At 44.0% G+C, this 26,246-nt stretch overlaps 1 protein-coding gene and 1 long non-coding RNA gene across 34 annotated transcripts in view; one reads left to right on the forward strand and one right to left on the reverse strand.

Annotated features, from left to right (window-relative positions):
* LOC107131356 (uncharacterized) overlaps positions 1 to 25,368 on the reverse strand; it is a 248,533-nt gene extending 223,165 nt beyond the window's left edge. For 8 of the 31 annotated variants that reach the window (XR_009494345.1, XR_009494348.1, XR_009494339.1 and 5 more), the window contains exons 1-2: positions 24,965 to 25,361; positions 1 to 24,107 (exon numbers count right to left, since the gene is read on the reverse strand). The exon at positions 1 to 24,107 is cut by the window's left edge and continues 1,679 nt beyond it. This is a non-coding gene — a long non-coding RNA (uncharacterized lncRNA). Of the gene's footprint in view, positions 24,108 to 24,964 lie in introns of all 31 variants that reach the window. The other 23 variants (XR_009494360.1, XR_009494356.1, XR_009494361.1 and 20 more) reach the window with 12 other exon arrangements.
* A 50-nt stretch (positions 25,369 to 25,418) lies between these two features.
* MKLN1 (muskelin 1) overlaps positions 25,419 to 26,246 on the forward strand; it is a 391,857-nt gene continuing 391,029 nt past the window's right edge. For all 3 annotated transcript variants that reach the window (XM_024990572.2, XM_024990571.2, XM_059885486.1), the window contains exon 1: positions 25,419 to 25,497. The gene's annotated coding sequence lies outside the window, so the exon portion shown is untranslated. The remainder of the gene's footprint in view (positions 25,498 to 26,246) is intronic.

Genomic DNA, 26,246 nt, shown 5'->3' on the forward strand with positions numbered 1-26,246 from the left:
CTCTCCTTAAAAGGTAGAACCTAATGCCTGCCTCCTCCCCACCTTGAATGTGGGCTGAATCTACTGGCTTGCTTCTAAGGACAGAACTCTCGCAAGAGTTCCCAAATCCCTGACCCACGAACCACAGAAATTGCTAAGAGACCGTAAAATGCTTGTTTAGTTCTAAGCCACTAAATTCAGGGGTAATTTGTTACATGGCAATAGATTACTAATTCAGAAGGTCTTTCTACTGCCCAGTGGATCAAATCCAAACTCTGTGGGACACAAGGTCTTCCCCAAACTGTTCCTACTTTATCTTCAAGAACAAACACCTGTTTCAGTCTAAGACCAGTTATTTCAATGACCTCACGTAACATGGTAAAATTCTGCTTCTTAGGCTTATGCTATTCTCCCATTAAATGTCCTCCTTTGAGTCTCCCTACTAACCTAAATTCAACACTTTTTGGGGGCTCAGTTCTAAGTCTACCTACCAAAGAAATTCTTCTATTTTGTAATGTATATAAATAAACACATATTTGATTTCCAAAACTATCTTTAAGTTATCTAAGGGAGAAATCATGACTTTGCTATCTTTACATTCCCCATGTTAATGGAAACATACTTTTTGTTCAGAATTAACTTTTATGACCCTTCTTTCAAAAAGAAAGTTTTGAATATCTTTTGAGAGAGGACATATACAATAAAGTTTACTTTGTTTAAAAAGTGTTGAGAGGATAATTTGGTATTATACACCACCAAAAAAATCTACATGATCTATGAATAAGCAATTCCATTTTCAAGAATCTATTTTATAGATACAAATACAAGTAAGCAAAAATATAGGTACAAAGATATCCTCCACAACATTGTTAATAGTAAGTAAAACTCAGAAGCAACATAAAATATACCAATACAGGGAAAGTTAAACTAGGGTACAACAGACTACCAAAGCTCCATTTCAGAGAATGAAACAGGTCTACATGTACTGATCTGTTCTGACTGAGATGATATAATATGTAAAAAAAAGGTTCACAAAGAAAATAAAATATTTAAGAATAAATTTAATGACATGTATAAAACCCATCTGAGGAAAACTTTATAACATTCCTAAAAAGCTACAAATGAAAAACTTAACAAACAGAAAGACATTTCTTATTTTGGAACAGAACAAGCCAACGTTATAAAAATGTCAGTTTGTTATAAGCTAATTTATCAATTTAATACAATTCCCATAAATATACCAATAATTCTTTTCAATGAAGCTGAAAAATTGATACAGAGCTTCATATTAAAAACACATATGCAAGAACAGCCAGGAAAACACCGAATGGTAGAGGCGAGGACTAGGCCTCTCAGACATTAAATTATGCTATAAAACCTCTTAAGTGAAAAGTGTGCTACTGGCTGAAAGCAGACAGACAGGTCAGTGGGGAAGTACAGAAAGTTCAAACCAGATAGAATGTCAGTACTGCTCATGATAAAGAGGGTGTCTAAAAATCGCTAGGGCAAAAACTGATTTTTTAATAAATGGTTAAAGCAATTGATTAGTCATTTGGAAAAAGATAAAATTCATACCATAAGGAACAGACTCCAAACAAATCAGAGATCTAAATGTAAAACAATGAAGTATAAGAGGGGGGGAAAATGGCAGGTTCATCTCTAAACTTGATACATGGAAGGACACACTAACTATGAGTCAAAACCAGGAAGAATAAAAGACTGAGTGCACTGGGACAACCCAGAGGGAGGGTATGGGGAGGGAGGAGGGAGGAGGGAGGAGGGAGGAGGGAGGAGGGTTCAGGATGAGGAACACATGTATACCTGTGGCGGATTCATTTTGATATTTGGCAAAACTAATACAATTTGTAAAGCTTAAAAATAAAATAAAATTAAAAAAAAAAACCTGGGGCAATGGATTAAGGGGAAAAAAAATGTTTAACAATTTTTTCTGCATGGCAAAAAAATCATTAACCAAAGATAACAGATAAAATGGGAGACAATATTTGCATTCATATTACAGATAAAGGGATAATATCCATAATACATAAAGAAGACTTAAAATTGAGGAAATAAAGACTAGTAACTTGACAGAAAAAATGGGCAAAGGACATGATATACAAGTGCATGCATGCGTGCTCAGTCACGTCTGACTCTTTGCAACCCCATGGACTGTAGCCTGCCAGGCTCCTCTGTCCATGGGATTATCCTGGCATCAATACTGGAGTGAGATGCTCCAGGAGATCTTCCTGATCCAGGGATCGAATCTGTGCCTCTTGCATCTCCTGCACTGGTAGGTGAATTGTTTACCACCGAGCCACCTGGAAAGTCCCATGAATATATACACACACACACAAACACACACACACACACGTGCAGACACATATACAAAGTATACACATTATATGAAAAGATGTTCAATTTCACTTATAAAAGAAATACAAATTGAAATGACACTGAGATGTTATTTCTGATTTATCAGATTGGCAAAAATCAAACAGTATGAAAAGTCACAGTTTGGCCAGGATATAGAGAACTAGGCACCCTCATACGCTCCCTGGAGGAATGGCCACTTTCAGGGCTGAGGCAGAGACAAGACACGAGGAGGACCACTGAGTGCCAGAAAGTGAGGATGTGTCAAAGAACGGTGCAGATGCACCAAAAGTACAGAGCAGTCAGCTTCAGGAGGCTCCTGCTGGCCAAATCTAAGACAATTTGAGCTTCAAAATAAGTAAAGATAAGAATAAAGTAAGAATTCATGAGTCTAATCTGATTTTTTTTTTCAGTGAGAGATAAGAGAACACTTTGTGGAAGAAAGACAGTGAATAAATGAAGAGGGAATGATGAAATTTTAAATCACCATTGGGCAACCATCATAAGACTAACTGATTCAGTCAAGAATCATCCATGGATTCTAAAGCCTATAAATCTGAGGAGCAATAGTTTATTAATGAAAAACATCACTCCACAAGATAGTTACTGTTTGAAAAGAGGGAGAGAGTAACACTGGTCAAACCTGGCAGATAGGGCCTTAACCACAGGCTCAAGGTCAACATGGCCAGAAGTGAGACAAACGGACATTGTGTGCTTGTGAAGATGATGTGCTGAGTACACATTGTGTACTGAGAAGAACCCAGTGTCCCCTGGGCAGCACTGCTGCCGAAAGCGCAAACCCTGAATCTAAACAGGAGGTGACTTCAAACAAACCAAAACCGAAGGGTATGCTAGCAGTAACTGACCTACTCCTCAAAACTGTCAGTGCCATGAAGCCCACAGACAGAATGAGAAACTGTTTCACGTGAAAGGCTGCCAGACACAACGTATGGCCCAGGATTTTCCTACCATAAAGACATTTCCGGAATAACTGATGGAATCCAAGATCTGTACCTAGATAATATTATTGGATCACTGGTAATTTTCTGATTTTGAAAAAGAATAGACAAGGAGAATGAAGATCTGACTGAGAATGCGTAACCTGCATCTAATGATAAGGAAACTTCAGACAAGTACAGAAGAAGGAATTTAAAGACTGTCAATCTGATAGAAGACGAACTGTAGAAACACGCCAGGAGAAAGGACAGTAAACAGATACAACAAGTAAACGTGACGGATAACCTTAGACTGGATCTTATACCGCAGGGGGAAAAAATGTTGTAAAGGACCATATTAGGTCAACTGACAAACTGTGATATAGATAGTAGATTAGATATAAATATTTTAACAGTGTAAATTTATGAAACAGTTACTGCTGTATAAGTGAACAACATCCCTGTTCTTAGGAAATACACACTAAAATATCCAGGGGTAAAGGGCCATGATATCTGTAACATTCTCAAATGATCTGGAAAAAATATATTGATACACACACATATACACATATAAATACAGAACAAGAAAATACACACAAATGAAAAAGTAAATGGGGACAACGTTAACAGTAAGAGAATCTAAGAAAAAATAGTTTTTCTTTGCATTATCCTTGGGTTTTTTCCCAGCCTTCATTTTTAATGGTCCAAACTATTACTGAGAATTAACATAAAACAGATTAAGATCAGCAGTCTTCAAAAAGAAACTACACTAAAAGTTACTGCTTAAATATGTTAACAATAACTGTTATTTCCTTAGTGTTCATTTGAGAGATCAGATCAAATCAAAATGGCCATGCTAGCTCCTAAGGGAAACACAGCTGGAAAGAAGGTGAAACGTGCAAAAGAAATTCCATGACATGTGGCTAAGATCGTAAGTTTCTCTGGAGTCAGGTTACCTGCCTCTGAACTTGGGCTCCAAGTCCTGAGCTTCCCTAAGCTTCGATATTCTATAAAGTGGGAATGCTAATACTATCTATTTCCTAGGGCTTTTGTGGGATTAATGGAACAATAGGTGGAGGGGGGGAACTCCATATTTTTGCAAAGTGCCCAACACATGGTAAGCACTCATTATTATTATTGCTGTTATATCATTACCTTTGTATTGTCACGTATCTGCCACAGAGCAATGGGGCTTTTGGTAACTAACTACAAAGAACACCAGAGAAGAATTCACGTTTATCCAGCCCCAAAATATAAAGATGCTCTGATTTTAAGGGCCAGGTTTTAAGGCAGAATAGCCCTGGGGTGGGAAAAAAAAAAAAGGTCCTCTACCAAATTCTTAAGACTTGATGAAAGTATCAGTTGAAAACATCTGATTCTTCCCCATCTAATTTCTATGTTCACCAAGTAAAGGTCCAAACTTTATCCTTTTGACCAGATTACAACTGACCAGAGTAACCTTAACAAGTTACCTGGCTGAGATGTTCAATATCCTTTACGCTTGTAATTCTGCTTAGCTTACTTAACATCTTTCAGTCTCACAGTCCTCGTCAACTCTGAAAGAACTGATAAAATCAAAATTCTTACCCGGCAAGGTCACACACTAGAGAGGAAGGCCCAATCAAACCGCAGGGTCTCCCTCCTCCTGAAGGCCTGCCTGAGGTCAGCGGCTTCCATCCCTGATGGGAATGTACCACCACTGTGGACGTGTTAACTTTCCAGAAACATCTATCAAGGCTGGACCGTCTGTCTTCATTAACCGCAGGACACCTAATGGACACCGCGAGCAATTCAATACTCACTGATTAATAAACACCAGCCTTCAAGAGAAACGGCACTGAGCGCCAATCGATAACTTTGTGTTAATCATTCAAAAATGGGGGGGGGGGTGGCGCGGAATGGGGCTGAGTCAACTCTGAAATTAATGATAACCTTTCAGGCAACATATTTCAAAACACTTCAAAAAACTAACTTTTAAGCATAAATATCACACAAGTTCACCATATAAATGCATAAAAATGCCCACACTGTGTAATACCACCCAGAATCACTATCAGATATAATTTACTAATAACGCTGATTTCTAGTACTACTCAGTAAGATTTTCTTTGAACCTTCGGATAATCTTCAGTAAAACCCAAGAATCTCTTTTAAAAATACAGAGAATATCCAGCTATTGTTCCTAAATGTTCATTTTCTCTTAGCAGCTTTTGTTTCAACATATTTATCTTCTCTCACCATCAAAGGTAGCAGAAATATACACAAAAGGTAAATAAATTCTGTGTCCTGTTTGCCATCTTCTGTACTTTTCTACTGAAACAAATGACAAAATTCTCTTGTTTCTCATTCTTATAGGAGAAAAAAAATATCCAAGAGGAATAAACAAACTCCTAAGAGATCTCCTTCGTGCTTCCTCTATGTAATTACAGACTTTCTGGATACTGCCCCCCGCCACCAAGTCCCTCCTTTCCACACCAGCACTTTCTGAAAACAATACCTCCTTACACCATGAACATCCTTTTCCTTAAGTGACACAAACATCAAATGTCCCTTCAAAATTTAAGAGACAAAAAAATTTCCTCCATCTTTGTTTCAGGTCTCATTCTCTGAATTTCTTTAACACATAGAGAGAAGTATGGTCCTATACCCTACAAGGTTAATGACAGTATCAACGTAAGCCTATGCTTACTCACCGTTTTTAATAAATAATGTTCAAAGTTCAAAGGTTTAAAAAAAAAAGTATTCCCTGTCCTCCAGCTATCTACTTCCTTCTCCTAAAGACATGAAAATGTTATAGTTCATTTTTTATCCTTCCAAGATGTTCTTTTTTTCTTTTCTATCTATCCAGCCGTCCACCGCGGTTTATAAGTTCTTTTTTTACACTCTTCTATGCTTTGTCCTTGTCTAAGATTGTATCTTCAAGAATATAGCATATCAGAATATAATGGGCTTCCTTTTTCTATCTTACTGGCTATATAGGACTTTTAAAATATACTGAAACCAGTTTCTGTGGTCCTACTCTTCTTGTTCCACCAATTCATTAAACACACATTGTGCTGGACAAGTCCACCTGATTTAAAATGAATACATACACATTCCACTCCCAAATGTAAATATCGTCTATATACTAGATCATGTTATAGCAATGCAAAAATTGTTGGGTGTCATCATTGCCCTGGGGTTACACAGAATAAAGTTCTCTTTAGCAGGTATTTAAAGGTGAAATGTCATAGCATCTGCAACTTATATTCAGGTGCTTAAAGAAAATCATACAAATATATATATACCACATTTGATTCAAAACATGTACATACACAGAGCATGACACAAGCGTGGCAAAAATGCTAATAACCAATTCGTCTAGAAGAAGGGTAAACAGGTACTCATATTACTGTTATTCTAAGGGTTTGACATTTTCAAAATAAAAAGATGGGGTAATAAAGGAACTTCCACAAGGAACTTCCCCTCATTTACTACCCTAAAACATACAACTGTCCCTTCCCGATTCCCAGGCCTATGTCCTAACCGAACCCAATCCCACCCCTTCTACTCTCCCCTAAAAGAGAATTAAAACAAGTTATTTAGCTATTCTTAACTCAAACTGCTCAAATGTTGTGGCTCCTTAGGGTCTTCTCCTACTGCTCAAGTCCTTCTCCCTTCTCTCTTCTTGTCTAGTCATTCTTTGGGGACACTCAGACATTTACTGCATCTTTTCACGGACTAAGCATTGAGAACCCAGCAAGAGAGTAAATACCTAGAAGAAGAAGCTCTGGATGAAGAATTCTTTTGTAATTCCTATAGCACCCAGTTCAAAAAGCGTTTATTGAAATAATGGGTTTTTTCAAACAAAGAAGGGCATGGGAACCACTGGTAAGCAACGAGGGAAAGGTCTCGAAGCTCAGTCTTTTTAGAAAATCTTCTCCAGTCTCCTCATCTTTTTCTCCAACAGGTTAAATTCCTCTTTCCTAATCTTCCAGACTGCCACGAATATCCACTCCCTGACACAATGACATATTATCCTAGTGAGAATGGAAAAACCTGTTTCACAATCCCAAATAAAGTAACCCTAGAAGTGAGAATATCCAATTCTCTTACATTTTATTTATATGACGTTACTCAACACAGTGATACACTGTCAACAATTTGCAGGGGGCGGGGGAAGTATCTCTCAGTCATCTGTCTATGGAATATTCCTGCATGGCACTCTTTCACCAGTTTGAAACTAAGGGAGACCAGCCTCAGAATGTGTGTCTACTTTGGTTAATCAAGAGGCAGCTGTCATGTCAACTAAGACAACAAGCTGTGTCTAACAACAATACACTTTGGAAAAGCTGATTCACTAATGAGATACAACACAAAGGATACCTACTAAAAAATAGCAACGCTTCTTGAAATAAGACTCAAGTTGAAATTTTACAAATGTAAAACAGGAAAATTCTAAATCTATTTCATTTTTCTCACCTGTGTATATGTCACAAGCCTGGAAGAGATCCTGTAGTTCAAGCCTCCAAAAAGTAAGATTCAGAGAGGTTCACACCCCCAATTCAAACACCCCACAACTGGCAAATTCAAGTCAAGCCAGGTTTAGAACTCATAGACTCTTTGCAGGCTTCTCTGACCATGTTACCTCTCAATTTCAGAAATTAACTTTCTGAAAAAAAAAAAAAGTTTTGTCTGAAAAAAATAGAGGGGATGAGGAAGGGGAAGACTTAACTACAGTCAGCTATGCCACTAACCAGGTGTGTAAAATTAAGTAAACTATCTCATCTACAGAATAAGGAGACTGAATTCAATTAGTTCTGAAGCCCTGGAGAGCTAGATAGAATACACTCTGATTAGTGAGAGTGGTATAAGTAATAGCTGTGTATTTAACACAAATTTGACTCAGTCACATTTTTTATACCAAACTTAGTTATAGCTTAGGCAATTTAAAAACAATATTGTTAACTCAAACCACACCTTTGTTTACCAAAATTTTCATAAATACAAAGAATCTCAAAATTCATTATCTACTACTACCTACATTTTGGCAGGATGTCCTTTAGCACAAAATTTAAACTTCAATCTGAAACCTATTTGAATGCCTATTTAAATATCCCAAAGAGTTTGGAAAGTTATACATTTCACAGTTATTTTCCATTCAGCATGGCATCCGCTATAGAAACATACTCACATCTTTCGAAATAGAAATCTTCAGAAATAGTCTGCACCAGCATCTTGTCAGAGGAAAGCCTGCCTTTGGCTCTGGGCTGCCATTTAGTCAGGCTAACAAGAATGCCTGTGGGGACTGTCAGTTGTCACTGGGCTACCCATACCAGGAATGGGAAAGGCAAAAGGAAAAGGAAAAAAAACAGAAGAAACAGAAAAGAACCCAAGAGAGGGCGGGGGGGAAGGAAGGAAATCAAGCGAGTTAAAGAACACGGAAAAACAGAAAGACAGGAGAATAAACAAGGAGAGCAATGGCCTGTCAGTACCCCAGTATCCACAAGCCTTCGGACAGGCTGCAGACACCTTGGAGTGTTCCTGTCTGTTTGTTTTTCTTTTGTTCTGTTCTGGACAGAAAGTTTGCGCAGAGAGGACATGTTTACTTGTGCCTGCTCCTAGACTCTGTGTCAAGGATTAGGATTCCAACATATGAACAGTAACTCAGAAGGAGCTCCGATCCAAAGTACACTAGACTGTTTACCGGGAATGTCCAGGACCTGACATGTTCCTAGTGACTCATCTCTCCAGAGCATGGATCTCTTAACTCCACAAGAGCACCATGATCCAAAAAGATGTTTTAGCAAGTACTATGTATATTTATACAAATGCAACTCGGTGCTTTCAAACAACTGGTGCTATCCAAAGACAACAAGGAAATACAGTCCTCCAAAGGACGGCATTTCCAGTCAGATCCTCAGGATGCCATGGCAGTCGACCTTCAACCACATGGGCCCCTTCCTCAGCAAAGCAGCTGAAACCTCAGACAGAAGGAGCCCGGGATCTCATGCCATCATCACATCCCCCACACACGAGCAAACGCTCTACAGCTATTATAAGTCATGGTTTCTTTCACAGATGATCACTTTAAAAATCATTTTAAAGCCAATCTGTTGCTGGAAATATTTCTGTTTTTTAGAATTTTAAATGATCTTCTATTATTGAAAAATATGTGTCTTGAAAATATTCTGCAGCTGATATGAAATGACTAAATAGGGTACTGATTCACTAAGCTTATGAAGTCCTTGTTCTAAACTGCTAGTTAGGTGTTAACAAAGATATATGTAAGGCACAGAGCAAACTCCTCTGTTCAGTAAAATGAAATTCATAGCAGAAGGAATCTTCAGTTTGAACCCTTTAAAAGTGGGAGCAAACAAGGATTTTGGTACCTTTTTCATGAAAAGAGAAGTCTGCAAACACAGTAACTTCATCAGTTAACGAAAAGGCATAAAACAGATCACAAATTTCAAAGATAAAATCTAAAGAAAGGCTATGAATGGCATTTTATTTAAAAACACTTTTCACTTGTTATCAGGTACCTGCATTTTTAGTCAATGAGCATGAAGACTGAAAAGTCATCTCAAATTCTATTGGGGCAGAGCCTATAAAAAAGATATTACACAATTTTTAAAAGATAAAAATTAGAAAAAGCTGAAGGAGTATTACTGACACAAGGAGAAAGCCGATGAAGTAAGTGTTGCCAGTATAACTAGCAAAGATTAATCTCTGGAAACATAAAATAGCAAAAAATGATAATTATAGACTTTTAGAAAATGGACAATAGGTGCAATGAATGTATGATATATCAATAAAAAGCAGAAAGCACACAGCTGTGAATGACAATGATAAGAAGTCTGATGTAATTGTGAATATTATGAAAAGATTCAGTACTAACAAAAAGTGAAAGTCATTCAGTCCTGTCCGACTCTTTGCGACTGTATAGTCCATGGGATTCTCCAGGCCAGAATACTGGAGTGGGTAGCCATTCCCTTCTCCAGGAGATCTTCCCAACCCAGGAATCGAACCAGGGTCTCCTGCACTGCAGGCAGATTCTTTACCAACTTTTAATGAGTTGTACCGGAGAAGGCGATGGCACCCCACTCCAGTACTCTTGCCTAGAAAATCCCATGGACGGAGGAGCCTGGTAGGCTGCAGTCCATGGGGTCATGAAGAGTCAGACACGACTGAGCGACTTCACTTACACTTTTCACTTTCATGCATTGGAGAAGGAAATGGCAACCCACTCCAGTGTTCTTGCCTGGAGAATCCCAGGGACGGGGGAGCCTGGTGGGCTGCCGTCTATGGGGTCGCACAGAGTTGGACACGACTGAAGCGACTTAGCAGCAGCAATGAGTTGTACAATAACTAACAGAAATATTAAGCAAGTTCCCTAGTAGTCCAAATATCACCCCGTGCTTCTATCATGGAGATGAAAGCAGCAGCCAAAGATTCCAGTTGGGGTCAAAAACCTTTCTACAGTGGAGTGTTTGGGTTCAATTTATTCTCGGGTCTTCTGACGTAGATGCATGTGTGTCTGGAAAGTATGGAAAAGCATGCCCTTGGGACCCCTCCCTAACTCCTGAAAGAAAGAGGGCCAAACACACTGCACATAGACTAATTCAAGGAGTCTTGGACTCCCTGATCGTGGAACTCAGAACCAACACCCTACACGGAGGCCAGTCTTGATTAACAGGGCTTTCTTTGTGGCTCAGCCAGTAAAGAATTCACCTACAATGCAGGAGATCTGGGGTTCGATCCCTGGGTTGGGAAGATTCCCCTGGAGAAGGGAAAGGCTACCCACTCTAGTAGAGAATTCCATGGACTGTACAGTCCATGGGGTCACAAAGAGTCAGACCTGACTGAGCGATTTTCACTTTCACTAAGCTAAAGTACTCCTATGAGGGTTTACAGTCCTAACACAATGCGAAAAACTCAATCACAGCCCCTTAGGGCCAGAAACACCTTGCTCCACCAAGCCCTCCTTTTACAGGTGAGCGGCCTGTGGCACAAACTTGGACACTCTGAAGGTTCTGTATGAGTGGGAACTAGAAGCCAGTGGAAAGAATACAGAGCCCCAAGTACAGGATCCAAAGAGGCAGGTACCCACTGACCATTATTAGGTATTAACACTATTCTAACCTCAATACTGGAGAAGGAAATGGCAACCCACTCCACTATTCTTGCCTAGAAAATCCCGTGGACAGAGGAGCCTGGTGGGCTGCTGTCCATAGGGTCGCACAGAGTCAGACACGACTGAAGCGATTTAACCTTGTATTGAGCAACCTCAATACTCTTTCCACCAAACTTAAATACGATCAGTCACAGCACAGAAAAGAGAACTAGAAGGAAAAGGAAGAAAGATGTGGAGGTAGGATCATAAAGGCCATCCACAGGGGGCTTTGGCCGACCAGAAGCCAGCCGCCTGGCTATCAGAGAAACAGAAATGTCAGAAGCTGGAAGACACGACCCTCAAGAGATGTGGGAGGACAATAACGCCTGCTGCCAAGAGCTCGTGTGTTGTGTGTTCACTCTCTAAAGCATAGGAAGCTTTTCAAAGGTACTGAGGGTGGAGGCGGAGAAGGGGGGACAAACTCTAAGAAAGATAGAGGGTGGGATCACACGGCAGTACCTTCCTCTCCTCTGGTTGCTCAATGAAAACTGGCCCATGGGCATTCTCGTCACTTGAAGACTGCCAAGCCCAGCCTCAAACTGTCAAGTCTAAAGAATTCAAAACTATCTCACAGATTTTGTTACAAAGATTCTATCAGATATTTCAGTCTAGAAATGTCTGCAGATCTGAGTAGCAAATCACATGGAGTTCTTTTCAAAGTAATCAGCAGTAGATCAAAAGTTAAGGTAGCATCCATGAAATACAGTCTGAGACCAACTATATGGACGCTAAATCAATTCTAAGATTTAATGTTCAACCGTTGTATAAAAGAAGTTGGAATACAAAAGAATTTTGAGATAAAATTTAAAACTGATAGATGTGAAAAGCAAGGGAGACTTCGTGGCCTCAGCCCAGCTCTGCGGCCTCTGCTACACAAATGATTTGTTTCCTAATCCATAAAACACACCCATAATAAGCACTGCAAGTGCCTTCCAGGAATTTGATTTAAACTAGTTAACGATCATAAAGCAATCTAAAAGTGTAAGCACTGCATGAATTCTGGGCATAACTTTGGAAAGGCATTTGATGTAAGTCAAGTAATAGCATCTGGTGATTAATTTGAAGGATTCACCGGAAATAAAAAGGAAAACTCATTAATTTATTTTTCTAACAAAAGAAGCCTGTGCTATTAACCAGTCTTGACATACCTACACACAGGTTTAGAACACTTAATACTTAAAACCTTTCATTTTTATCCTCCCATTCCTTACTCTTCACCTGTTTCTTTTCTATTTCCTTGCTTTCAGATGAGACTGTGTGTGCGCTAAGTCACTTCAGTTGTGTCCAACTCTTTGCAACCCTATGGACTATAGCCTGCCAGGCTCCTCTGTCCCCATGGGGATTCTCCAGGCAAGAATACTGAAGTGGGTTGCCACTCCCTCCTCCAAATCTTCCCAACCCAGGGATCGAACCCAGGTCTCCTACATTACAGGCAGATTCCTCTGTCCAGGAGCCTGGGATTTCCCAGTTAAGAATACTGAAGTGGGTTGCCATTTCCTCCTCTAGGGGGATCTTCCTGACCCAGGAAGCGAACCCTTAGGTCTCTTAGGTCTCCTACATTGGCAGGCGAGTTCTTTACCACTAGCGCCACCTGGGAATTCCCCCAAAATCTTACTATGCTTTCTTTTCCAATAAATTCACTCATATTAAAATGCATTGTTTCCGTTTCTAAAATACAACTACAATTATTTGCATATTCCTTTTCTCACAATGGTCATTGTTATTTCACCTAAACTACTAAAACAGCCTCCGAGCTGGTCTCCCTGCCCGCTGTCAATCCATTTCTCAGAGACAGCAGCTTGAATGATCTTTTTCAAACAAATGTCGTATCTCTGAAAAAAAAATAAAATGCACTGTCAAATCTCACTTCTGGTCACCTCAACCTTGAGTCCATCTGACTCTTGGCACTCAGGAATCTAATCTGGAATGCTTCCACAGAACCACCGGTTAGACTGCCCTGGCATCTCCATGACCCAACCCCTCCTCCTAAGTCCACCTCCTCTTTCACCTCCTCCCCTTCACCCCAGCCTGGCAAAATAAACATATATTCTGCATAAGAACAGTGTGGTTGCTCTGCAAGAGCTGCTTTAAGAAGTCTCCTGGTATCTCCACTGTCTTCCTAGAGATTCCAGCCCCAAAGCCCCTTCACTGAGAAACTACAGAGCCTCCACTGTTCCCCAAAGTCCACAAAATAGGGAATGGCCATGCCCTGGCTTACTCTTCATCTCCCAATGGGAACCTCATTCCTGTAACCAGGAGTCTCCCATGAGGCAGTTACTTTCAGAGGACGATCCCCATTTAACATGATCAGAACCCATTATGGACCCATGCTGCTGCTGCTAAGTCACTTCAGTCGTGTCCGACTCTGTGTGACCCCATGATGGCAGCCCACCAGGCTCTCCCACCCCTGGGATTCTCCAGGCAAGAACACTGGAGTGGGTTGCCATTTCCTTCTCCAATGCATGAAAGTGAAAAGTGAAAGTGAAGTTGCTCAGTCGTGTCCGACTCTTAGCGACTTCATGGACTGCAGCCTACTAGGCTCCTCCATCCACAGGATTTTCTAGGCAAGAGTACTGGAGAGGGTTGCCATTGCCTTCTCTGTTATGGACCCATAGACTGGCTTTAATTAAGAAAAGACCTACATCTCAATAAACAAATAAATAAAATAAAACACATTTATTTAGTGAGTTCTGACAATTATCTAATGTGCTACATCTTGCCCTATAGATGTGTACTAAGAGGCACTTGGTTAGATTTGATACCCAAACATTCATTCAGGTTAAGGGAGCAGCAAGCAGTTTTGTCATTTAATAGCATCAGTAACATTTCAACATATTTTACATAGAGACATCTACTATTGGGTAAGAACTCCAATCTGAGTTTTAATGGACTCTGAATTTTTGCAAACTATATGGGATTCTGAAGAAACTCTCATTCAAAATTAATTTAATCCATTTAAAACGTTGAAACCTCAGTTTTCCATACAGCAATCTTTAAATGAAATAATGTTGCAGAAATCAAAGGGTAGGTGTTACAGCTTGAAGAAGAGGGGAACAGGCATATAATCATGGAACTTTAGAAGAGATGACCAAATCCAGTGGTTCTCAAAACGCAGTCCTTTGACCAGCAACATCAGAATCACCTGGGAACTTGTAAGAAACTCGGACTATCAGGCCCGCCCTAGACCTAATGAGTCAGAAACTCTGAAGTGGGGTCCACCAACCTGAGTTTTAACAATCCCTCAATGAAGTCTTGGAGAAGGCAATGGCACCCCACTCCAGTACTCTTGCCTGGAAAATCCCATGGATGGAGGAGCCTGGTAGGCTACAGTCCATGGGGTCGCTAAGAGTCAGGCACGACTGAGCAACTTCACTTTCACTTTTTACTCTCATGCATTGGAGAAAGGAATGGCAACCCACTCCAGTATTCTTGCCTGGAGAACCCTAGGGACAGAGGAGCCTAGTGGGCTGCCGTCTATGGGGTCTCACAGAGTCGGACACGACTGAAGTGACTTAGCAGCAGCAGCAGCAGCAATGAAGTCTATATACACTAAAGTTCGAGAACCACTGACCCAATCCCACCACTTCACTGACGAGAAAAGAAATGTGGCTAGCAACTTCCTTCAATTCTTATACCAAGTTAGTGACCAAGGTCACTGAAGAAAATTCTCAATAAATCTTCAAAACGATTTTTAAGCTATTACATCTACATCTAAATAGTCACACAGGATCTTCTAAGCTGACCAGGTCTTGATCTACTGCAAGTGTAATTCTTATATCATTGCTTTAAACTTGTGGTGGTGGTGGTGTAGTTGCTAAGTTGTGTCAGAATCTTTGCGACCCCATGGACTGTAGCCCCCCAGCCTCCTCTGTCTATGGAGTTTATCTCCAAGCAAGAACACTGGAGTAGGTTGCCATTTCCTTCTCCAGGGGAGCTTCCCCACCCAGGGATTGAACCTGGGTCTCCTGCATTGCAGGCAGATTCTTTACTAACTGAGCCAATACTTAGGCAGACATGAATTTTTTTGTCATGAGCAATTCACATTTAATACCTAAGGGGAAAAAAAAGACTTCACATTATTGACCTGTCCATAAAGTCAACAACTCAAATCTCATAGGCTTTCTTGTTTGGTCGAGTGGGTTAACTTTTATTACTGACAGCAGCAGTGGATTTTGTCTTGCAATCATTGTGTTTTGGTTCAGGTTTGAGGGCAACAGCAGAAATTTATGGGGACTCATGGCTGATGGTTTGTTTTTGATTTGGGGGCTCCCCACCATTACCACCAAAGATATTTACACACCAAGGACATTTGAAAAGCAGTCATAAAGGACTAAGAGACCAGAAACTGCTAAAAGATCCCCCTCAAAAACTTCACATTTTTATCTTGGAACGTAGCATATGATTTTCTTTAGAAAACAGATTTCTGTTTTCAATTATATTTTACTTACCCTGGTTTAAAATTAGTTTTCAGGCTTTCCTGGTGGCTCAGTGGTAAAGAATCCGCCTGCCAATGTGGGAGACCTGGGTTTGATCCCTGCTCTGGGAAGATCCCACATGCCAGGGAGCAACTAAGCCCACCCCCCAGCCCCTCACACCACAACTGTTGAGCCTATGCTCTAGAGCCCACGAGCCACAACTACAGAAGCCCTGAGCCCTAAGCCTGTTCTCTGCAGCAAGAGAAGCCACAGGGGTGAGAAGCTTCTGCACCACAACCAGAGAGCAGCCCCCACTTGCCGCAACCAGAGAAAAGCCTGCGCAGAACGAAGACCCAGCACACCCCAAAATAAATACATTTTAAAAAACAGTTTTCATGTGTGCGACACACAGCAGCAGAATGACAGGAAGCTAGTCTGTGTCTCCTAGGAATGAGGACAGGGCTATAATCCAGCCACACGGAAGACCACAAGCTAGGGAAGTCTGATGCACAACATCAAGAGCAGACTACATCGTCTTCTACAAGTACCAGACCACATATGGGGCTGCATCACCAACCCACCAATACAGCATCAACCATGTGAAAAGACAGCTATGATTTCAGCCTTAGGGCTCTCGCTCTAAACAGATGTTTGATGTATCTCATACCTTTTCATATAAATATTTTAAAATCTGGTAGTGGTTATCTGCACAACTAAACATCTGTTTCTATTTACATTTTAAAATATTTTCTTTTGAGAAGTTTATAACTTGGGTGTTAGGATTATCACAGAGATTTAGAGGTTTAAGAGAAACGTTTCCATTCCTGTTTCTCAGATAGAAGCTATTTTCTCAATGTCATGCCATATGAGAGATATTTTCAGTCCTCTTTTCAGACTCTATTAACATCTATAATTACCTTCGATTTCACAAACCATATTTCCTAACTAACATGGCTCAGTGCATGACTCATTCTTTGAGGAAGAATCAGAACAAGTGTGCAAAGCAATAGAAACAACTACCTCAATTTGACTTCCAACACCCTCTCTGTGACCTGAACACCAAAGCTTTTTTGTGACTTTATTTTTCAATCTGTCATCAAATAGGGGTAACAATTCTTGCTATGTATCCTGCTACAGGAAAAGGAATCAAAGTCACTGAACTAAGGATAATGTCCCTGGAGAGACCACATTCATTCCTTGGAAGAACTCTAAGTTACAGGGCAGTCACTGAGTCTCGGCCTCCTCTGTAGCTCCCTGACATACCCTCTGAGGCTACATTCAGGGGGTGAAATTATCTGAGTGTTCTTCCCTTCATGAAATGTTTCTGGGTACTTGCCACGTGTGAGGCATCATGCAAGGACACTGGGGAAATAACGGCCAGCAAGACCAACATAGCGCCTGCTCTTCACAGTACATCTAAGGAAGTACTGGTTAAGCTCATGGGACTTCCAATCAGTGTATACACCAAGGATTCAAATCCATTTGATGTTCTAAATAATTACTCGAAACCATAATGACCCATAATCACTCCACTCTGCTCCTGAAAATGGGAGATCACGTGAACTCCATGAAAAGCCCACAGACCACAGACAGATGCTCGACAATATGGAGGCCTCACGTAGGTTAAAAATATCTTGGAAACACCTTATGACCTATGAATGGGAAGCACAGTGTTATGCACTATAAAATGAATCAAGATTTTTCTTTTAAAGGCAGAAAACTGCAAGTTAACATATACCTATCAAACACTAAACTCAAACATAAGCAAATCCTCTGTAACTGTCCAATGCAGCAGCCACCATCCGCTTGTGGCTATTTTTAAATCAATGAGAACTTTAGTTCCTATGTCACACTGCTGCTGCTGCTAAGTCACTTCAGTTGTGTCCAACTCCGTGCGACCCCATAGACGGCAGCCCACCAGGCTCCCCCGTCCCTGGGATTCTCCAGGCAAGAACACTGGAGTGGGTTGCCATTTTCTTCTCCAATGCATGAAAGTGAAAAGTGAAAGTGAAGTCGCTCAGTCGTGTCTGACTCTAGCAACCCCATGGACTGCAGCCTACCAGGCTCCTCCGTCCATGGGATTTTCCAGGCAAAAGTACTTGAGTGCGGTGCCATGGCCTTCTCCGCTATGTCACACTAGACACACTGAAAGTGGCTCACTAGCCTCAAGTGCTTAGTGACTATCACTTCTAAGTCATCATAAATATATCATTATAAATCATTCCTATCATTCCAGAAAGCTCTATGGGACAGTGCTACTCTACAAACACCTCTGTAATATTAAATCTGAAAGTTACAGTGTAATGAAATGTGATGATGTATCTGTACTCAGCTACGATACACAGAAGTTTGTTCATCAATAATATAGTGCCATTTCTTCCTTCCTAAGTAAGTCGAAAAATGGTAATATTGAACATCTCTCCCAGAGCTCACAAGTAAACACTTGGTAAATTGAGAATGAAATTGGGAAACAAGTGAAAAGCTGAGTACATTTAGTCCTGTCCTTCCTACTCCTTTTACTGGAATATGTTGGTGGTACCCTGTATTCTCTGTTCAAAGATGCATGGTTTCAGCTTAGCAGCAGAAGTGAGGACAGTAAAGAATGAAGATGAGTGATCAACCCAAATAATGCAACTCAAATTCAATTTAGACTGACGTAATAAACGTGGGTGCCTGCAGTGTGCCAGTAGTACACAAATCACCACCATTTCAACCTTTTATCAGGTCAATTTAGTAGAGGTGTCCAACATATAAACAAAAACAATATATGTTGTGAAAAAATGCACTGAGACACATCTGTGCAAGGAATGGAGGTGACACAGCAGGATGTTTCCAAACACCTTTCAGGAAAAAACTGGGGCTTCCCTGGTGACTCAGACAATAAAGAATCTGTCTGCAATGTGGGAGCCCTGCGTTCGATCTCTGGGTCAGAAAAGTCCCCTGGAGAAGGGAATGGCTACCCACTCCCCTATTCTTGCCTGGAAAATTCCATGAACAGAAGAGCCTGGCAGGCCCCAGTTCAGGGGGTCGAAAAGAGTCAGAAATGACTGAGTGACTAATATTTTCACTTTCATGAGAAATTAAGAGCAATGTCCTAAAGGAGGTACCCTAGAAGCAGAAGGCAGAGCTGTCCACAGGAACCACAAGTGGTTTGACAATGCTGGATTAAAGTATCTTTGGTGGTCAACAAGGATGAGGATGACAAGGGAGGGAGGGAGATGGGGTTAGAGAGCTATTTCCATGCCAAAAATAGCTTATACTCAGTTATATCAGGCTTGCCCTAGTGGTTATGTCTGTCTATAAGCTTCCCTAACCAAAACTGCAAGCCACATGAAAACCAGTCTTCGAAACTTGGTAAGTAATTTGCCTACATCTGCCATACAGCTAACAGTATTAGAAAGCAATCATTAGTAGGAATACAAAGACATTTCTTTGTGACGCAGTACCACTAACAAATGTGTATTTGTCACAAAAACATTGTAATTAGAACCCTCTGTTTTTAAGGATAAAACCTCTATTGCCTGTGAGTTTTATTTCTAATATCCTTAGAGAATGTATCAAGGAACACATTTTCAAAACAAATAGATTACTTCCACATCTAAATATTCCCACTAAGAGTTTATCCGACAGAAGAAAATGAAATAAATGAGAGAGAGAAGAGGATACAGAAACAACACTTCTGTACTCCAGACCAGAGTAGCTGTGTTTTTTTTTTTTTCCTCCTAAATTTTCAGGGCAAAACTTCTGCTACTCCGTATACTAACCACCTTGCACATTCTGCTACAAGCAGCCAATGACCAACAAAATTATATCGTGTCTAGCAACCTAAAGGACTTCTGTGAATGCTTGTGTAAATCCTGGGGAATTATCTGCATCTTCTAGACTCTTCACCTTACACGTATGTTCAAGTCTCAAAACAACTTCCATGGAATCAGTTCTCTCCAAATTACTGGGATCCCTTCTTCAAAGAAACTTAGGGAAAATGTTAGTAGCCTATATAGGTCTCAACGAATTCACCAGGTGATTCTTCTCCCTTTCATACAAGCAAAAATTTGCACATATATATACATACATATATATATATATATATGCTAAGTCACTTCAGTCGTGTCCGACTCTCTGCAACCCCATAGATGGCAGCCCACCAGGCTCCCCCGTCCCTGGGATTCTCCAGGCAAGAACACTGGAGTGGGTTGCCATTTCCTTCTCCAATGCATGAAAGTGAAAAGTGAAAGGGAAGTCGCTCAGTCCTGTCTGACTCTTAGCGACCCCATGGACTGCAGCCTACTAGGCTCCTCCATCCATGGGATTTTCCAGGCAAGAGTACTGGAGTGGGGTGCCATTGCCTTCTCCTATACATACATACATATATATATATATATATATATATATACATACACACACACACATATATAAATTGGCTGATCCTTAGGCAAACACAGAACTATTCCTATTCGCACAAACACATGCATTTAGGTAAAGGTAGATTTCCAAAGTAACATACGTAATAACTGAAAGACTGGGTTTTTAAATCAGCTTGCTTGGGTTCTAGATATGGATCGTCACTGACCAACTCTTACTCAACCTCCTGAGCTTCCACTCTGTCACCTATAAAATGGGGGTAACAATGTTTCATCAAGAATGTCAGGGCATGCCAGCATATAGCTACCAGCATCTACTGACAGATCAACACCTGTTGGTTTCACAGCTATCTATTCCAGCCAGCTAGTTCTGTAAACTCTCAACCTTCCTCGGTTATTAAAAACACTTACGGAGGTTTAAACACACACACACACACACACGCGCGCGCGCGCGCGCGCGCACACACACATACGTTCAGCCCTATTTGGATTTGGGTTCAACTGGTCTAGGATTGAGCCGGGCATCAGAATTCTTTCTAAGCCGGTCCAGTTACTTACGACGTGCAGTCTGGATTAAGAGCCACAGATAGGTCTCTATATGCCCACAGAGACTCACGCCTGCAGAGTCTGTTGATTTCCAACTGAAACAGCGCAGGCGGGCCCCCAGCCCGGATAGAGCAGGCTCGCCTGGATGCTGCGACGACGAACTCAAAAGTGCGGTGGGATTTACACCCACGCCCGCACACCGCTCACGAGAACCAACTCCCACGAACTCCACCAGGTGGGGCCTGGACACCCAGCGCGGTCGGGATCTGTCCAGGGCACACGCCCCCTCGCCCCTTCGGCGACAGCACCCCTCGGGCGCCCGGCCCTCCGGACGCGTGCGTCACCGCGCCCCAGCCCCCCTCCCGCCCCCGGCACGTGACTCGACACGCGCCAGCTGCACGCGGGCTCCATCAAAACAAAAACAGAGAGGGCCGGCCGGCCGGCCTGGCGGCGGGGAGCGCGCGGGGGCGGCGGGCGCGCCCCCGCTGCCGCTACCGCGCCTCCGCTGCCCAGAGCGCCGCCAAGGCCGCGCGCCCCAACCGGCCGGGGGCGGGAGGGCAGAGGGCACCACCCTGTTTACAGCCCTCGCTCCGGGCCGGGGGCCCCGCCCGGAAACGGTCTCTCGGGAAAGGGCCCTGGCGTGCGCACCCACCCGCGGCCCGGACGTCGGCGCTGGCGTGGGAGGCTCGGGCAGCCGCTCGGAATAAAGCCGCGTCGCCACGGAGCTGGGGCCCCGGGCCCGCGCGAGTCTCCGCTCCTCCTCAGCGCGCCGCCCACGGCTGCTTCGTGTCAGCCCCCGTCACGACTCTGCTACGCACTTCACCCCCCAGCTCTAGGCTCCGGCGCTTCCGCAGACCCTCCTCACGTGGCCGCCTCCTCCCGGCCCCCCGTACTCCCCAGCGACCGGGCTGAGGACCCTCCCGCACTTCGGGACCCTGCGCTGCTCCTACCCCGGGGAGGGGGTACATCGCCCGTCTTGGACCTCCCCCCCGCCACAACCATCTTCTGCCCCGGGAGGGAGGGTAGGGTGGCCATGAGCTGTCAGAAGCCCAGTTTTCCACATGACGAACCTCATCTTCACCCTTACACATCCCTACTCCCCCTTCAGCCTAGCTTCGAGATGAATCAGGTATTTAAAGCGGGGTTGGGAGGGGTTGTCTTCATTTTTCTCCCTGGTCGCAAAAAAAAAAAAAAAGACGCAGCTCTGCCGATCCGCTCGCTTTTAAGACTCCCCACGTCGTCCCATCATATGCAACTTACAAAATAGAAATGCCCACCACACACCTGCTACGCCACCCACCCTCTCGGAACCTGGAGACCCACCCAGCTCGCCTTCTGGAACCTGCGCCTGGGGTAGGGTGGGAGCGGTGCCGTCCGGTTCCCTAAAGTAAGAGGGAGTGAGACGGGGATCAGGCACCCCCCCCCCCAGCCCCGCCCAAGAGCGCGATCCTCCGGTCCCCCAACTCGAGAGCGCAGCAGGGCATCCTCCGTCCCTCCGGGTGGAACGAGGAAAGTAGCCGACGGCCTGGATGCCGGGGGGTGCTGTTTTTCCCCTTTAGAACGCAGACTCCGCGTCCTCTGTGAGCACCCCCACCCCCGTCGCCTTATTTCTGGTGGTCAGCAGAGGTGGGGTGGGGGGAAGACAGGACCAAGTACTCTCGAGGTTCCGGGATGTGACTCTCCGCGGAGTGAAGAGGTGGAATCTCGAAATGGAAACAATCTTCCCCCCTCCCTCCCCTCCTCCTCCTCCTCTTCTGTTTACCTCAAGTTTGAATTTTATCTGCGCAACATTAGCTGGAATGCGGACATTGAAAAACACACACACACACACACACACACTCTCTCAACCCGGCAGCAGCTCCGGAGGAGCCATGTGGCATCAAGCCACCTCAAAGGGGAAAAAAGTGCTCTTAGCAACACAAACATGGCGAAATCGCCTCGGCATTCCCGGCTAACGCCACCACCCCTACCTTTCCTCGCCCGGCTCGCCAACATCCCGGCTGGGACCTGCGGGCCCTTCCAGGGGGAGGCGAGGGGCCCCCGGGGAGTCCCAGGGTGGGACCGCGGGGCGTGCGAAAGAGGAAATAACCGGAGTCCACAGTGGAAATGTTTCTGCTGGACCATCGAGCCCGCCGCCTCGCAGCAGTGAGGGGATGCCTCTTTTCATCTCGAGAGGTCCAAACTGAGAACAAAATTCCCATCCCGAAGTCCTGCTGGGCCGGCTTTCCCCACCCTCCAGAACTTACCTTGGGGCTGAACACCCGCTGCCGCTTTAATCCGTTTCTCTTTCCTTCCTGCGGAGCGAGACGCAAGGGGGAAAACGATGCGCATGTATATTTGTAGAGCACAGTCTTCTAGAATTCCCCTTTGATCATCAGGAGGAGCGATGGAGGCTTCGGAGACAGGTGCAGTGCTGGCCGAGGCTGCCGGCTAAAAGTTGTTCTCTTGGCTGTGGGCGGCGGGGGTCCCCCGGCCGGGGCTGGGGACCGGGTCTCCCTTCCCCCCCGCCGGCGTCGCCCACTTCCCGCGGGGAACTGCTGCGTGCGGCTCGGCTGCAGGGGAGGTGGCGTAGTTTCTCTTCCTCCCACCTCTTCTCACTCACTTGTTTTTGTAGCCGTGGGCTCCCCTAATGCTTTCCTCTCCACAACGTTGTTTCATTATATCATGTCCATCATGTGACACCGGAGAGGCCTCTCTATGGAAACTTAAAGGGCCTCCCACGTGACTGCAGCAGCAACAACAGCAGCGGCAGAACTGGCGGCGGCGGCCGCAGCCGTTCGTACCACCACCACCACCCACCGAGAGCCCCTCGCAGCATCCCGGAGGGGCTCCTGGCGCTGCAGAAGCCTAGATAAGCGAGCCACAGCATCCGGGAGCTGTGGCGTCTGTGCGTGCGTGTAGCCTTTGCTCATTACATAGGAAACCGAACAGAAGGAGCGTCCTTAAATCCTTTCCTACAGTCACAAAACCCACGCTCTGTTAAAATGACATTTCGTGGCTCCTACTTTATTTTCCCCTAGAGCAATGAGTTTTCTATCAGGTCTGATTAAATTTTACCGAGGCAAAAAGAAGAACCGGACTTGTCCCTCTGCGAGTTCAGCCAGTTCTTGGGTGGCTCAGAAATGACAAAACAATAATAACAGAAATAGAATCAGGCATTTGATACATAATTACCATCGTACCAGCCTTAAAGCTTTTCTGGAATCAACATTCCTCCGGTAACTGTGTTGATGATGCTTGCAGGAGGCAAATGCAATGCAGTTTTTCTCTTCCGCAGCTATATTAGGACTTTGTTGCTGACAACAGTAAAAACTTGTTTGTGTCAGGAAGTGAGGTACGACGATATGACCTGGAAGGTACAGACAAAACCAAAGTGGCAGCTTTTGCATTACTTTTCTGACCACATTTTTCAAATAGAAGCAGCTGATCTGCTGTAAAATGCGTAGTGTGTTTGGTGGGAAATCAAATAATCAGAAAAACACATTTTCCCCTTAATCATAGTGGACGTGCTAGACGCTAGAAATTACCTATAGATTTATATATATGTTTCTATACAGAGAAAAAGTCTGTGCCTTTATATGATATTTTGAACCAATAACTTTGTCATCATTTGTAGCATTTAACTGAAGCATTTAACAGACACTGAAAGACTTAAGTCCAGTTATGTGTGAATCCATACCATCGGTTTTTAGAGCCTTCCGTGTTATTGAATCACAACCCCCAATCCTAAATCTCTGCCTTAAAGATTGCATGGATCATAGGATTTTATCCTGTAAATCCAAGCTAAACGGCTCTTTTGATGTTTTAGTTCATGCTTTTCAATTTATAAGGAAAACTCCCTGTTGGATTGGCAGCATTATGAAAAACTTCATAGGAAACTGAAGAGTGGGGCGGAAGATCATGTTTTCTTTGCCTTGACTATATCTCTTTCCACCTCATCAGTTTCCCTCTGATTATCAGCCATGATGCATGATCTCCACTACATCCCTTCTGATTCCTTAATATGTCCCTCAATATTTACCTTACCATCTAACGCCTAATTCTCACATCCCTTTCCCCTTTCCTGCTTTTGCCTCCCAATTCACCATGTGCTGCCTAGATACTTAGCTCAGGCCTCCCCAAATTCTCCCTCCCAGTCCTCCTTCCAAAGCAGGTCCCCTCCCCTTCCCAGCTCGGTCTCCCTTCTCTGCAACTCTACCTCCTTACCTTTCTTTGACCTCCTTTATTCTCCTTCACAGTCTGGCCCTCGACTTCTCGGCCTCTTCTTCCCCTTCTTCCCCTGCAATGACCTGCCTCAATTGGGGTCTCCTTCACACCCTTCTCTTTGGTCCCATCCCTTCTGACGCCGAACCCCCAGCTTTCCTCACGGGCTTGGCCTGGTCGGCTTGAGCCTGATTTTGTTCCCATGCCCCTGGGCTGGGAAAAGAGTGTGTGGTGCAAAGCGGGGGCAAGCATCCCCCTCGGCTGTGGCCCCTGCCTGGTTCCCCCTCCGCCCCTCCCGAGTCCCGGTTGCGGCGCTTCCTGGGCGGATGGTTGGGACTTGCTGCGGCAGCTGCGGTTCTGCTGTGTCATGCAAGAAGGAGGCGGCGGCGGCGGCGGCCGGAGCTGGAGGGGGAGGAGGGGAGGAACCTGATCTCTCCGGTAGCGAAGGGCTGGAGGCAAACACCGAGTTCCCCCAGAGCCGCCCGGGAGCAGGGAGGGCTCCGCCACCCCGGGGGGCCCTCCCCGCGGGGCAGATGGTAAGTGGGGCGGCGCAGGTGGTCGCCTTGGGAAGGGAGCGTGCAGGGGGTTAGGTGGGGAGGCGGGGAGAACTAGGAATCACCCTGGCCAAACTGAAGGAGCCCAGTCCCCAGCTGAAAGGGACCCAGGCCACAATAAGGATGACCAGTGGCAGTAGTTACCGTTCGAATAATGGCCCGCAGGTGACCCAAGCTACACAGAGGAGTAGTGCATCCTGAACCAAGGACCGAGCTAGAGGCAATGTTTCAGAGTTAGAAAACCATCATCCCATCAGCCCTGGCGCTTTAGGGTACAGCTGAGTAGCAGAAGTCGACATACACCCTATTCCTATAGCCTGGCTGAGCTTTATGGGTTGCCTTGTTTAAAACTAGGAAAGGGTATGGAAACCTGCCCAACCTCACTTTAGCCACAGACATAATGCTCTTGGCCAGTGGCCTTGGACAAACAGCCTCTGGTGCAATTAAACAATCAATAGGAAAAATAGCTTCTTTCCCTTTGCCACCCGCCTTTCCCAAGCAGCTTCAACCAGGGTAGTTTATGCTGTTTAAAGGAGAAAGAAAACTACGCCTTGCGGTTTCCCTCCCCCCTTACCCTCTGTCAGCCTCAGTCCTGCCACACAAACTGCCCACCCCAGCTTCAGACTATGATTTACATTCGATGAGGGGACTGTCTTAAAGCCTGAAGAATTTTCACCTCTGCTGCCCTTTACTGGGAGGGGATTCAGAAACGTAGAACTAAAAGCAGTGAA

The sequence above is a fragment of the Bos taurus genome, chromosome 4, assembly GCF_002263795.3.
Source record: "Bos taurus isolate L1 Dominette 01449 registration number 42190680 breed Hereford chromosome 4, ARS-UCD2.0, whole genome shotgun sequence".
NCBI lineage: Eukaryota > Metazoa > Chordata > Mammalia > Artiodactyla > Bovidae > Bos > Bos taurus.